The sequence below is a fragment of the Arachis hypogaea genome, chromosome 9 (assembly GCF_003086295.3).
Source record: "Arachis hypogaea cultivar Tifrunner chromosome 9, arahy.Tifrunner.gnm2.J5K5, whole genome shotgun sequence".
In the NCBI taxonomy this organism is placed as follows: Eukaryota; Viridiplantae; Streptophyta; class Magnoliopsida; order Fabales; family Fabaceae; genus Arachis; species Arachis hypogaea.
In genome coordinates, this window is record NC_092044.1 from 26,019,208 (window position 1) to 26,033,414 (window position 14,207).

General features: G+C 41.3%; 1 non-coding gene across 1 annotated transcript; it reads right to left on the reverse strand.

The window, feature by feature from the left end:
* Window positions 1–753: 753 nt before the first annotated feature.
* LOC112713943 (small nucleolar RNA R71) lies at window positions 754–861 on the reverse strand. Its single transcript, XR_003158903.1, has one exon. It is a non-coding gene; the product is annotated as a small nucleolar RNA R71 (small nucleolar RNA).
* Between the last annotated feature and the right edge of the window lie 13,346 nt (window positions 862–14,207).

Consider the following 14,207-nt stretch of genomic DNA (forward strand, 5'->3'; position numbering starts at 1 on the left):
TTTACTTAATTTTCGAAAATTACTTCCCTCCTTCTCACATCCTTCTAATTATGGACTAACACTATCCCTTAATGCAAAATTCGAACTCCATCTTCCTTGATAAGTTCGAATTTTCTACTTCTGTCTTCTACTCTTCTTTTCCTCTGACACTTTAAGGAATCTCTATACTGTGACATAGAGGATTCCACATTTTCTTGTTCTCTTCTCTTTCATATGAGCAGGAGCAAAGACAAAGGCATTCTTGTTGAGGCTGATCCTGAACCTAAAAGGACCTTGAAGAGAAAGCTAAGAAAAGCCAAAGCACAACTCTCTTTAGAGGACCTGACCGAATTCTTCAAAGAAGAAGAACACATGGCAGCCGAAAACAACAACGCCAACAATGCAAGGAAGGTGCTGGGTGACTTTACTGCACCTACTCCCGACTTCTATGGGAGAAGCATCTCTATCCCTGCCATTGGAGCAAACAACTTTGAGCTTAAGCCTCAATTAGTTTCTCTAATGCAACAGAATTGCAAGTTCCATGGACTTCCATTGGAAGATCCTCATCAGTTCTTAGTTGAGTTCTTGCAAATCTGTGACACTGTCAAGACTAATGGGGTTGACCCTGAGGTCTACAAACTTATGCTATTCCCTTTTGCTGTAAGAGACAGAGCTAGAACATGGTTGGACTCTCAACCTAAAGAAAGCCTGGACTCTTGGGAAAAGCTAGTCAATGCCTTCTTGGCAAAGTTCTTTCCACCTCAAAAATTGAGTAAGCTTAGAGTGGAAGTCCAAACCTTCAGACAGAAGGAAGGAGAATCCCTCTATGAAGCTTGGGAAAGATACAAACAATTAATCAGAAAGTGTCCTTCTGATATGCTTTCTGAATGGAGCATCATAGGTATTTTCTATGATGGCCTCTCTGAACTATCCAAGATGTCTTTGGATAGCTCTTCTGGAGGATCTCTTCATCTGAAGAAGACGCCTACTGAAGCTCAAGAGCTGATTGAAATGGTTGCAAATAACCAATTCATGTACACTTCTGAAAGAATTCCTGTGAACAATGGGACTAGTCAGAAGAAAGGAGTTCTTGAGACTGACACTCTGAATGCCATTTTGGCTCAGAATAAAATATTGACCCAACAAGTCAATATGATTTCTCAAAGTCTGTCTGGAATGCAAAATGCACCAAGCAGTACTAAGGAAGCTTCATCTGAGGAAGAAGCTTATGATCCTGAGAATCCTTCAATGGAAGAGGTGAATTACATGGGAGAACCCTATGGAAACACCTATAATCCTTCATGGAGGAATCATCCAAATCTTTCATGGAAGGATCAACAGAGACCTCAACAAGGTTTCAATAACAATAATGGTGGAAGAAACAGGTTTAGCAATAGCAAGCCTTTTCCATCATCTTCTCAGCAACAGACAGAGAGTTCTAAGCAGAATACCTCTGACTTAGCAGCCATGGTCTCTGATCTAATCAAAACCACTCAAAGTTTCATGACTAAAACAAGGTCCTCCATTAGAAATTTGGAAGGACAAGTGGGTCAGCTGAGCAAGAAAATTACTGAACTCCCTCCTAGTACTCTCCCAAGCAATACAGAAGAAAATCCAAAAGGAGAGTGCAAGGCCATCAACATGGCCGAACTTTGGGAGGGAGAAGAGGCAGTGAACGCCACTGAGGAAGGCCTCAGTGGGCATCCACTGGCCTCCAATGAGTTCTCCAATGAGGAACCATGGGAATCTGAGGCTCAAACTGAGAACATAGAGATTTCATTGGACTTACTTCTGCCATTCATGAGCTCTGATGAGTATTCTTCCTCTGAAGAGGATGAGTATGTCACTGAGGAGCAAGTTGCTAAATACCTTGGAGCAATCATGAAGCTAAATGACAAGTTATTTGGAAATCAGACTTGGGAGGATGAACCTCCTTTGCTCACCAAGGAACTGGATGACTTGTCTAAGCAGAAACTGCCTCAAAAGAGACAGGATCCTGGGAAGTTTTCAATACCTTGTACCATAGGCACCATGACCTTCAAGAAGGCCTTGTGTGACTTAGGGTCAAGTGTAAACCTCATGCCTCTCTCTGTAATGGAGAAGTTAGGGATCTCTGAGATGCAAGCTGCAAAAATCTCATTAGAGATGGCAGACAATTCAAGAAAACAAGCCCATGGACTTGTAGAGGATGTTCTGGTTAAAGTTGAAGATCATTACATCCCTACTGATTTCATAGTCCTAGAGACTGGGAAGTGCATGGATGAATCCATCATCCTTGGCAGACCCTTCCTAGCCACAGCAAAGGCTGTGATTGATGTTGATAGAGGAGAGTTGATCATTCAAGTGAATGAAGAATCCTTGGTGTTTAAGGCCCAAGGATATCCCTCCGTCATCATGGAGAGGAAGCATGAAGAGCTTCTCTCAAAGCATAGCCAAACAGAGCCCCCACAGTCAAACTCTAAGTTTGGTGTTGGGAGGCCACAACCAAACTCTAAATTTGGTGTTGAACCACCACATTCAAACTCTAAGTTTGGTGTTGGGAGGTTCCAACATGGCTCTGAGTATCTGTGAGGCTCCATGAGAGTCCTCTGTCAAGCTATTGACATTAAAGAAGCGCTTGTGGGGAGGCAACCCAATGTCATATTTTATCTATTTTATTTTGTTATTTTCTCTTTTTTGTAGGTTGATGATCATGAGAAGTCACAAAATCAATGAAAAAAGCAAAAACAGAATGAAAAACAGGAAGAAAAACAGCACACCCTGGAGGACGCACCCACTGGCGTTTAAACGCCAGTGAGGTTAGCTGTTGGGCGTTTAACGCCCAGTCTGGCACCATTCTGGGCGTTTAACGCCAGAAAGGGGCACCAGACTGGCGTTAAACGCCAGAAATGGGTAAGAAGCTAGCGTTAAACGCCAGAAATGGGCACCAGCCCGGCGTTTAACGCCAGAAATGGCTAAAAACGTGATTTTGTTTGCCATTTGGTGCAGGGATGACTTTTCCTTGACACCTCAGGATCTGTGGACCCCACAGGATCCCCACCTACCCTACCACTCTCTCTCTCTCTTCTTCACCCATTCACCAATCACTTCAACACCTCTTCCCCAAAAACCCTTCACCTATCAAATCCCATCTTTCTCTTCACCACTCACCTCCATCCTTCATAAAACCCCACCTACCTCACCATTCAAATTCAAACCACTTTCCCACCCTCAAATGGCCGAACCCTCCCATCCCCCTCTCCTATATAAACCCTCGTTCACTCCCTCATTTTCCCACATCCTATACACCATTTCTCTCCCCTTTGGCCGACAATTAAAGCCATTCCCTTTCCCCTCATTTCTTCTTCTTCTACTCTCTTCTTTCTTCTTTTGCTCGAGGACGAGCAAACATTTTAAGTTTGGTGTGGTAAAAGCATTGCTTTTTGTTTTTCCATAACCATTTATGGCATCCAAGGCCGGAGAAACCTCTAGAAAGAGGAAAAGGAAGGCAAAAGCTTCCACCTCCGAGTCATGGGAGATGGAGAGATTCATCTCAAGGGTGCATCAAGACCACTTCTATGAAGTTGTGGCCTTGAAGAAGGTGATCCCCGAGGTCCCTTTTTCACTCAAAAAGAGTGAATATCCGGAGATCCAACATGAGATCCGAAGAAGAGGTTGGGAAGTTCTTACCAACCCCATTCAACAAGTCGGAATCTTGATGGTTCAAGAGTTCTATGCCAATGCATGGATCACCAAGAACCATGATCAAAGTGTGAACCCGGATCCAAAGAATTATCTTACTATGGTTCGGGGGAAATACTTGGATTTCAGTCCGGAAAGTGTAAGGTTGGCATTCAACTTGCCCATGATGCAAGGAGATGAACATCCTTACACTAGAAGGGTCAACTTTGATCAAAGGTTGGACCAAGTCCTCACAATCATATGTGAAGAGGGCGCCCAATGGAAGAGAGATTCAAGAGGAAAGCCGGTTCAATTGAGAAGGCATGACCTCAAACCCGTGGCTAGAGGATGGTTGGAGTTCATCCAACGCTCAATCATTCCCACTAGCAACCGGTCCGAAGTTACCATAGACCGGGCTATCATGATCCATAGCATCATGATTGGAGAAGAAATAGAAGTTCATGAGGTTATAGCCCAAGAACTCTATAAGGTGGCGGACAAGTCCTCTACCTTGGCAAGGTTAGCCTTCCCTCATCTCATTTGTCACCTCTGTTATTCAGTTGGAGTTGACATAGAGGGAGACACCCCTATTGATGAGGACAAACCCATCACTAAGAAGAGGATGGAGCACACAAGAGACCCCACTCATCACGAGATCCCTGAGATACCTCAAGGGATGCACTTTCCTCCACAAAACTATTGGGAGCAACTAAACACCTCCCTAGGAGAATTGAGTTCCAACATGGGACAACTAAGGGTGGAGCACCAAGAACACTCCATCATCCTCCATTAAATTAGAGAAGATCAAAGAATCATGAGGGAGGAGCAACAAAGACAAGGAAGAGACATTGAGGAGCTCAAGCACTCCATAGGGTCTTCAAGAGGAAGAAAGAGCCGCCATCACTAAGGTAGACCCGTTCTTTGATTTCCTTGTTCTTTATTCTTCTGTTTTTCAAATTTCATGCCTATGTTTATCTATGTTTGTGTCTTGTGATCATTAGTGTCTTAGTGTCTATGCCTTAAAGTTATGAATGTCCTATGAATCCATCACCTTTCTTGAATAAAAATGTGCTTAATTGAAAAAGAAAAAGAATTGCATGAATTCTGAATTTTATAATAGTTTAATTATTTTGATGTGGTGGCAATATTTTTGTTCTCTGAATGTATGCTTAAACAGTGCATATGTATCTTGAATTTATGGTTCATGAATGTTGGCTCTTGAAAGAATGATGAAAAAGGAGACATGTTACTGAGGATCTGAAAAATCATTACAATGATTCTTGAAGCAAGAAAAAGCATTTCTATTCAAAAAAAAATCGAAAAGAAAAAAAGAGAAAAAGAAAAGGAAAACGAAAAAAAGAGAGAAAAAGAAAAGAAAACGAAAAAAAAAAGAGAAAGAAAAATAAAGTTGTGATCCAAGGCAATAAGAGTGTGCTTAAGAACCCTGGACACCTCTAATTGGGGACTTTAGCAAAGCTGAGTCACAATCTGAAAAGGTTCACCCAATTATGTGTCTGTGGCATGTATGTATCCGGTGGTAATACTGGAAGACAGAGTGCTTTGGGCCACGGCCAAGATTCAATAAGTAGCTATGTTCAAGAATCATCATACTCTACTAGGAGAATCAATAGCACTATCTGGATTCTAAGTTCCTAAAGAAGCCAATCATTCTGAATTCCAAAGGATAGAGTGAGATGCCAAAACTGTTCAGAGGCAAAAAGCTAAAAGCCCCGCTCATCTAATTAATACTGATCTTCATAGATGTTTTTGGAATTCATTGCATATTCTCTTCTTTTTATCTTATTTGACTTTCAGTTGCTTGAGGACAAGCAACAATTTAAGTTTGGTGTTGTGATGAGCGGATAATTTGTACGCTTTTTGGCATTGTTTTTAGTATGTTTTTAGTATGATCTAGTTAGTTTTTAGCATATTTTTATTAGTTTTTAGTTAAAATTTACTTTTCTGGATTTTACTATGAGTTTGTGTGTTTTTCTGTGATTTCAGGTATTTTCTGGCTGAAATTGAGGGACCTGAGCAAAAATCTGATTCAGAGACCAAAAAGGACTGCAGATGCTGTTGGATTCTGACCTCCCTGCACTCGAAGTGGATTTTCTGGAGCTACAGATACCCAATTGGCGCGCTCTCAACGGCGTTGGAAAGTAGACATCCTGGGCTTTCCAGCAATATATGATAGTCAATACTTTGCCCAAGATTTGATGGCCCAAACCGGCGTTCAAAGTCACCCTAAGAAATCCCAGCGTTAAACGCTGGAACTGGCACCAAAATGGGAGTTAAACGCCCAAACTGGCATAAAAGCTGGCGTTTAACTCCAAGAGAAGTCTCTGCACGAAAATGCTTCATTGCTCAGCCCAAACACACACCAAGTGGGCCCGGAAGTGGATTTTTATGTCATTTACTCATTTCTGTAAACCTTAGGCTACTAGTTTTCTATAAGTAGGACCTTTTACTATTGTATTTTCATCTTGGTTCTTCTGGTTCCCTCTCTGGGACCGAAGCCAATGATCACTCTTATTCTTATGTATTTTCAACGGTGGAGTTTCTACACACCATAGATTAAGGTGTGGAGCTCTGCTGTACCTCGAGTATTAATGCAATTACTATTGTTCTTCCATTCAATTCCGCTTGTTCTTGTTCTAAGATATCACTTGTTCTTCAACTTGATGAATGTGATGATCCGTGACACTCATCATCATTCTCACCTATGAACATGTGACTGACAACCACCTCTGTTCTACCTTCGACTGGGTGAATATCTCTTGGATTCTTTAACCGGAATCTTCGTGGTATAGGCTAGAACTGATGGCGGCATTCAAGAGAATCCGGAAGGTCTAACCTTGTCTGTGGTATTCTGAGTAGGATTCAATGATTGAATGACTGTGACGTGCTTCAAACTCCTAGCGGGCGGGGCGTTAGTGACAGACGCAAAAGAATCGATGGATTCTATTCCGGCCTGACCGAGAACCGACAGATGATTATCCATGCTGTGACAGAGCATAGGCGACGTAATCACTGAGAGGATGGGAGGTAGCCATTGACAACGGTGAAACCCTACATGAGCTTGCCATGGAAAGGAGTAAGAAGGATTGGATGAAGACAGTAGGAAAGCAGAGAGACGGAAGGGAAGGCATCTTCATGCGCTTATCTGAAGTTCCTACCAATGAATTACATAAGTACCTCTATCTTTATCTCTATGTTTTTATTTCGTTCATCACCATATCCATTTGAGTTTGCCTGACTAAGATTTACAAGATGACCATAGCTTGCTTCATACTAACAATCTCCGTGGGATCGACCCTTACTCGCGTAAGGTTTATTACTTGGACGACCCAGTGCACTTGCTGGTTAGTTGTGCGAAGTTGTGTAATGCCATGGTATTGAACACCAAGCTTTTGGGGTTCATGACCGGGGATTATGAGAGTTGTGAAAAGTATTGTTCACAATTTCGCGCCACCATGTACGCACACCTGCAAAATCCTCGGGATGTGCATACGCACGAGCTCAACAAATGCCCTGGTCCATGCGTGCACACCATAGTGTGCGTACGCACGCACACCAGATTTCAGATTTTCTACAACTTAGTCAAATTTTAGTTTTTAGTGGCCAACTTCTGATGTCCATAACTTCCTCTACAAACTTCCAATTTTCACAAACTTTAAACCGTTTTGAAGCTCTTAAACTATCTTTAATTTGAATCAAAATTCACTCAAATCTAAAATCCGAGACTCAAGTTATGGACCTCCAAATTTAATTAAAAATCTATTTTTACCAAAAGAGTTAAAAACCTCTATTTTCTGATTTCTCATTCAAACCAAAGTTTCACAATTCAAACAACACCAAATACCCTCAAAGCAATCCCATATCCTTCTCATCTCTTCCATAACATCCCTATGCTCAATTTTCTCACTTCCAACCTAACAATCATTAATCAACAACACAATTCATCAATATATAATTATTATCCTTCATAATCATTATCAATCCTCATCATCAACTATCACAATCATCATTAACTATCATCAACCTTGATGCAGAATTTTGAATACGACAAACTAACCGGCAAGTGCACTGGGTTGTACAAAGTAATACCTTAGGTGAGTGAGGGTCGATCCCATGAGGATTGATGGATTGAGCAACATTACTCGAATGAATTACTTTGTCAGGCAAGCAGAAGTTGGTGCTTTAAGAGTTGTAATTCGCATTAAACAAAAATTTAGAGAGTAAAGGAAGCAAACAATAAAATTGGTGTGAAATATATATGAGAAGATAGTTAAGGTTTTGGAGTTATTTATTCATCCGGATTAAGTTTTCTTACCAACTATTTTAGTCATGCAAGATTCATTTCATGACAAACTGTAATTGATTAAACCCTAATTCCTTAGTGATTTAGTCTCTTCTAACCTAATCAACTGCCAATTTCTTGGTCGCTTAATGTAGATTAGAGGGTTAGGTTCAATTCTAGTTTATTGGCCACAAATATCCTAATTACTCAAATATAAGAGGATTATATGTCACGTATCCCATTAAGTCCAAGTAATTAGCAGCTCAAGAGTAGTTTACTTTCAAGCTAGTATTCAAGTGAGATAACTTTTCCAAGAATCACAAGAATGCATGTAGAATAAGGATTGTTCTTCTCATATACCCAGATTCATAAGATGAAGAAAGAAAGTAATTATTGAAACTGAATCAATACATAAATTAAAATAGAATAATAATAGTCTTATTCCATAGAAATAAACAGAGCTCCTAACCTTAACTAAGGAAGTTTAGTGGCTCATGACTCAGAGAGAAAACTAGGGTTTAGAAAGTGTGAAAGTCCGTAAGAGAGAAGATTCTCGAAGGGTTGAATCTTTTCCCTTTTATATCTAACGTTATTTGATTTGAAACTAAAATAAGATAATAAATCATAAACCTAAAAGATTTTGATTGTAAATAAAAATAACTAAAGTAAATTAAAATAGAACAATTAAAAGCTAAATCCAACTAAAGATACTCTTTTGGTGAAGTGTGATCCGCATTGCTGGCGCTAAATGCTAGATTCGGCGTTTAGCACCCTAGAGGATAGAAGCGCTCCTTCTAATTCTGGCTTGCTGGCGCTAAATGCCTAGGTCCGCATTCAGCGTCAACTTGGCAGATTTGAATTCCTCCTCTTTTCTTTCACACGAACTCTGCCAAACTTATCCAAACATCATCTGAAATAATTAAAACACCAAAGAAACTCAAAGTAGCATCCAAACAAGTTTCAAACACTAAAATAAGATTAAAACTTACTAAATTCTAACTTAAAATAAACAAAAAATAAAGGAAAGATGCTCATGCATCAAACCTCATAATAACAATATTCATCACATTTTCATAATAAACTCAATAGTTTCATTAGAAGTTGTTCCGAGGGTTACCTGAAACTGGAGGTCGATCTCGGGTGAGATCTTCTGTACTGGTCAGTGCTAACGTGTCCGGCTGGTGGAAGACGGCCGGAGTTGTTGTGTCCGACTTATTGGACTTGATAGTGGTGCTAATTCCTTTGTCCCCGGAGGGTGGGGGTACCTGCAAGGGACTCCGATGCTTAAGTTAGCAAGGGTATTAAGCAGGTATTATGTAGAATCAGAGTATGAGTTATACCTGGGTGCTCTAGTGTATTTATAATGGTGAGATGTGACCTTTTGGATAAGATAAGTTAGTTATCTTATCTTATCTTTTATCTTTGAGTTGAGGTCAGCGTATCTTTCAACGGAACCGCCTTTATCTCTATAGGCTTAGGCCGCCTTAGGATTTGGGTCGTGTTCCTCTATTTGGGCCCTTCCTTGGGCTTCCGTGGGGACTTGACTGAGATCTTTGGGAAGAGGTCGGTTTGTCCTGACCTGAAGAGGTCGGTCGCTTTGTCTATCGAACAACCCGGGTCGGTCATCTCGACCCAGGATATGAACAGTGCCCCTTCTTGAGCTCGGTCTTCTTTTTTGAGGTCGAGTCTTTGACTTCAGTCCTTCTTTGGTGAAGTCGAACTCAAGCATTTTGTCGATTCCTTTGTAGCTATTTTTGAATGTAGAACGTTTCCTCTAAAAGACGCGCGCTTTTATATCGGCGCTTTTTTTTTTGGAACGTGCGAGGGTTTAATGCTTTCTTTAATTTTGAGCATTAATTGCCCCGTTTCCCCTGGGCTCTTTACTTTGATTTTGAAAAACCCAGAAAATAGTTTCTCTCCTTTTATTTTCCTTGTAACCTCTTCGTAACTTTTTTCGCTTCTCTCTTCGCTCTCCGTCTTTCGCTTGCGTTTCTGCTTCCTCTGTGTTGCGACGTCGCTTGGCATTTCTGGAGCTTCTGTTTTTGCCTGGAGTTTCACGTTTCTTCCTGCAACATTGCTCTTGTTCGCGTTCTTTCTTTTATGAGAAAGCGTTTCCGGATTCCGTCTTCCAGCTTCAGTTTTCTTTGAAGCTCGCTGCTCTTTCTAGGTTGGTACTAGCTTTCTTGCTTCTTTCGTAGCTTTGTCTTCAGTTTTTGGTGAAGTTGTGATTTTACATGTTTGAAAATTTGAATCTTTTTCGTGGTCTTGTATTTGCTTGTGGCTGTAGCGTATTTTTCCTATCTTTCTCCTATGGGTTTTGTTTTTGGTTGTTTCCTGATACTCGATCTGCATCTGTTCCTCACTTTTGGAGATTGCCTGATCTTGAAATAAGGTTGTATCTTTAATGGTTTCTTCTTGGGGTGCTTGATGTTTGGGAATGCTTTTTGCTTGGTGGGCTTTGTAATGATTTTCTGTGTTTTTCCTTGGCGAAAAGTGTTTGTTGTTTTGAGTTCTTTTTTGAGAAATGCTGGTGTGCAAACTTCACACTATTTTCCTGGAAACCTTGCCTTGTTATTGCCTCCAAAGGATGCCCCAGGACTTTGGTTTGAGTCTTGGGGTTTTCCTTTTCCTACTTTTATTGCCTGAGAAGTATTGACCGAGTTGTTTTCTCCTTGTCTGAGATGTTTGTAGTAACCTCATTTTCTTTTCTTACTTGTAGGATTAGTTGGCCTCATGTCTTCTCGCAATAATATTGTAGAGATGTCATACAGAGTTCCCGAGGGGATGTCCGATTGGCTGGACTCCCTTGTTTTGTTGTGTGTTTCTATTGTAGATGCTGAGTTTTGCACAGAACTGAGGAAGCGCCATAGGATTTGTGGTAACAATTCCCGTGAGGAGGATTACGAGCTTGTTGCCCCTGATTTTGACGAGAGAGTTTGCTTTCCGACTTCTGTTGAGGGAGAACGTCCCTTCTTTTATGCTTACGAATACTTTTTTAGTCAGTTGAACGTTTCTTTTCCTTTTACTGCTTTTGAAACCGACCTGTTATGGTCGTGTAACATTGCTCCATCCCAGCTTCACCCAAATTCCTGGGGTTTTATTAAAATTTTCCAACTTCTCTGTCGTGAACTAGATGTAACACATTCCCAGACTCTTTTTCTTTACTTGTTTGTTTCCGCCAAGCCCGGCGGTTCTTCAAAAAAGAAAGCTTCTTGGGTTTCTTTCAGGTCCTCTCAGGGCCATAAAGTGTTTGCGATGTATGATGAGTCCTTTAAGGACTTCAAGAACTATTTCTTTAAAGTTCGAGCTGTTGAGGGGGCCTGCCCCTTTTTTCTTGATGAAAGTGATGAGCCTGCTTTTCCTCTAGAGTGGCAAAAGAATGTAAGAGTGCCACGTTACATATGGAAAATGCTTAGTGAGGTTGAGCGGGCCTTTGTAGTTGTTCTTGAAGATTTGTGGGGGAAGCCTCCCCATCTGGATACGAAGAGATTTTTGAGTGATCCATCTTTGGTTCGGGCTGCTTTGGGTACTGTCGGCTTTATTTTTGTACTTGCTTTCCGAGCTTTTTCTTCTTCTATGTTATAACTTTGTCTTTTGTGGTTGATTTTGTGTTCTTAAGAGATGTCGAAGAATAATGATTCTATGAAGGCCTTCAAGAAGGCGAAGAAGGCAACTGCTGCTTTAAACATTTCGGCCAAGGCGGCCGGAGAGGGATCTTCCCAGGTTCCAGTTAAACCTCCTGTTCCTAGTTCTCCCGGGCCGAGGAAAGTAATTCCTATTCCTCGGGTTCGTCTGGTCGATCCTCCACAATCTTCTGCTGCAGCTCCTGGTGCCCCTCCTAGTAAGAAGCAAAAAACGTCCGAGCCCTTCAACCTGGATGCCCCAGATTTTGATGCTATCGAGTTTGTTGACCAGCAAATTGCTCCCTATGGTGGGCTTTCTATGGATGACGTTTCTCTTCTTCAGCATCTGGATTTTATCACCAAAAGTAGCGTGAAGATGGCTCATATGGGTGCGGCTATATTTCGAACAGTTCAGGGGATTCCGATTCATGCCACAAAATCCTTCATGGAAGAGGCAAAGTCGGAATTTGATCGAATCAAGGGTCTGAAGGAGGAGTTGGAGGTGAAGTTGGCGAAGGTGGAGAAGGAACTGGAGGGTGAGAAGGCTAGTTCTATTGCCTTGGCTGCTTCTTTGAAGCTAGCCGAGGACATGGCACTAAAACATAAGGATAGCTATGTCTCGGCTTATAGGGAATTGATGCATCTTCGGGAGGATTTGGAAACTGCTCGGGTTAATTATGGTGAGCTTCAAGGTCACCTTGTGGGTAGCGTAACTGCTGCCTCCGAGAACCTGATGGAGCAGTTCCGGGTTGTTGCTCCTGATGCCGACTTGACTCTCATCAGCCTGGATAATGTCGTGAGGGATGGTAAGATTGTCCCTGATGACCAGGATGATGATGAGACTGATCCTCCCCCCGTGCCTTCTCTTAAACCTCCTCTGTTCCCCCCGTTACATCTGATCCGAATTGCCAGATTCTAAACCGGGATGATGGAACCGTAGATGCTGTTTCCCTTCAGACTCGTCCTCCTTCTCCTTGCCCTGATGCTGCCAAGAAGGCTCCTGATGTTTGCTGATCTCTTTCTGGATAGGTAGTTGGCCCGACTTGTGGGCTTTAAAACTATTTGTTTAATTGCTGACATTTCCTAGTTGCTTGTTTAGCAACATTTTATTTTGAAAAACAAAAGGTAGCTCGCTATCCCTTCATGGTAGGTTTTGGTGGCCTTCCGGGGCCTTATAACTTTTGTGGAGTAATAGAGGTAGTTTTTTGACTTAGCATCTTTTCAGTTTTCTACTGATGTTTAAAATCTTGTATCTCGACCTCCTTGGATTACTTTGTTTTATTATTTGTAGCTTGGATCCTTTGAGGTTGTGACTTATGGGTCCAACTTGTTTCTTGGTAGTTCTTTTGCGCTGGTCCCCCTTTAAGTTATTTCTGTAATCCTCTTTCTTAGACCTTTGTCAGGTCTCTTTCAGGGATTACTTTGATGACTTTTTAGTGGTAGGAGTCCGACTTGGTTATGTCGGTCTCCTTTAAGTTATTTTTTGTAGTCCTCTTTCTTGGATCTTTGTCAGATCTCTTTCAGGGACTACTTGTATAACTTTTTAGTAGTAGGAGTCCGATTTGGTTATGTCGGTCTCCTTTAAGTTATTTTTTTGTAGTCCTCTTTCTTGGATCTTTGTCAGATCTCTTTCAGGGACTACTTGTATAAATTTTTAGTGATAGGAGTCCGACTTGGTTATGTCGGTCTCCTTTAAGTTATTTTTTGTAGTCCTCTTTCTTGGATCTTTGTCAGATCTCTTTCAGGGACTACTTGTATAACTTTTTATTTTGGGCTGACTTTGTTATGTCAGGCCCTTCTAAGTTAAAGTAATCCTCTTTAATAGGGTTGGCCAAACCTCTTTCCAGGGTTTACTTATAACTTGGGTTGACTTGGTCCGACTTGTGAGCGTCGGCCAGCCTTTAAGTTGTTATTTTAGCTATCCGTAAGACCTCGTTAGGTTCTTTTTTGGATTGCTTTCGATAACTTCTTACATTATTCTGTGTTCACCTTCGCCGATTTGTAGAAAGTGGTTGGCATCTTTAGATCGTCCTTTGGGTGAATCACGTTTTCACCTTTTATCGGACGATTTATTTTTATCGTGGTCGTGCAGTGAAATTGTTTTTCACTTTCTGCCGACCTGTCGCTTTATAATCAGACGATGAATACTTCAGATTAATGCGTCTTGGATTCTTTGTAGAATATCTAAATAAACTTTATTCAAAGAAAAATGCAAATATTTATATGTGGGAATTTTTTTTATCCCTTTAAGTCGGGCATGACCTAGATCTCAACATGGTGCCTCATTAAAAAACCTTTTCAGTAAAAAGACCACATCCACTAGTGAGATCTGTTGCCTTTTCTAGCTGTAGTACCTTCTTAGGTTGCAGGCGTGCCATGATCTGGGAAGCTCTCGTCCATCGAGTTTGGACAGTCGGTAATAGCCCTTCCCAAGTACTTCTATGACTCGGTAGGGTCCTTTCCAGTTTGCTGCCAGCTTCCCTTCTCCGGGCCGAGTTATTCCAATGTCGTTTCAGATTAAGATGAGATCGTTCTCAGCGAAACTTCTTGGTACTACCCTTTGATTATATCTGGAAGCCATTCGACGTTTTAGAGCTTCTTCTCTGATCCGAGCTCTTTCCTGGATTTCAGGTAGTAGGTCGAGT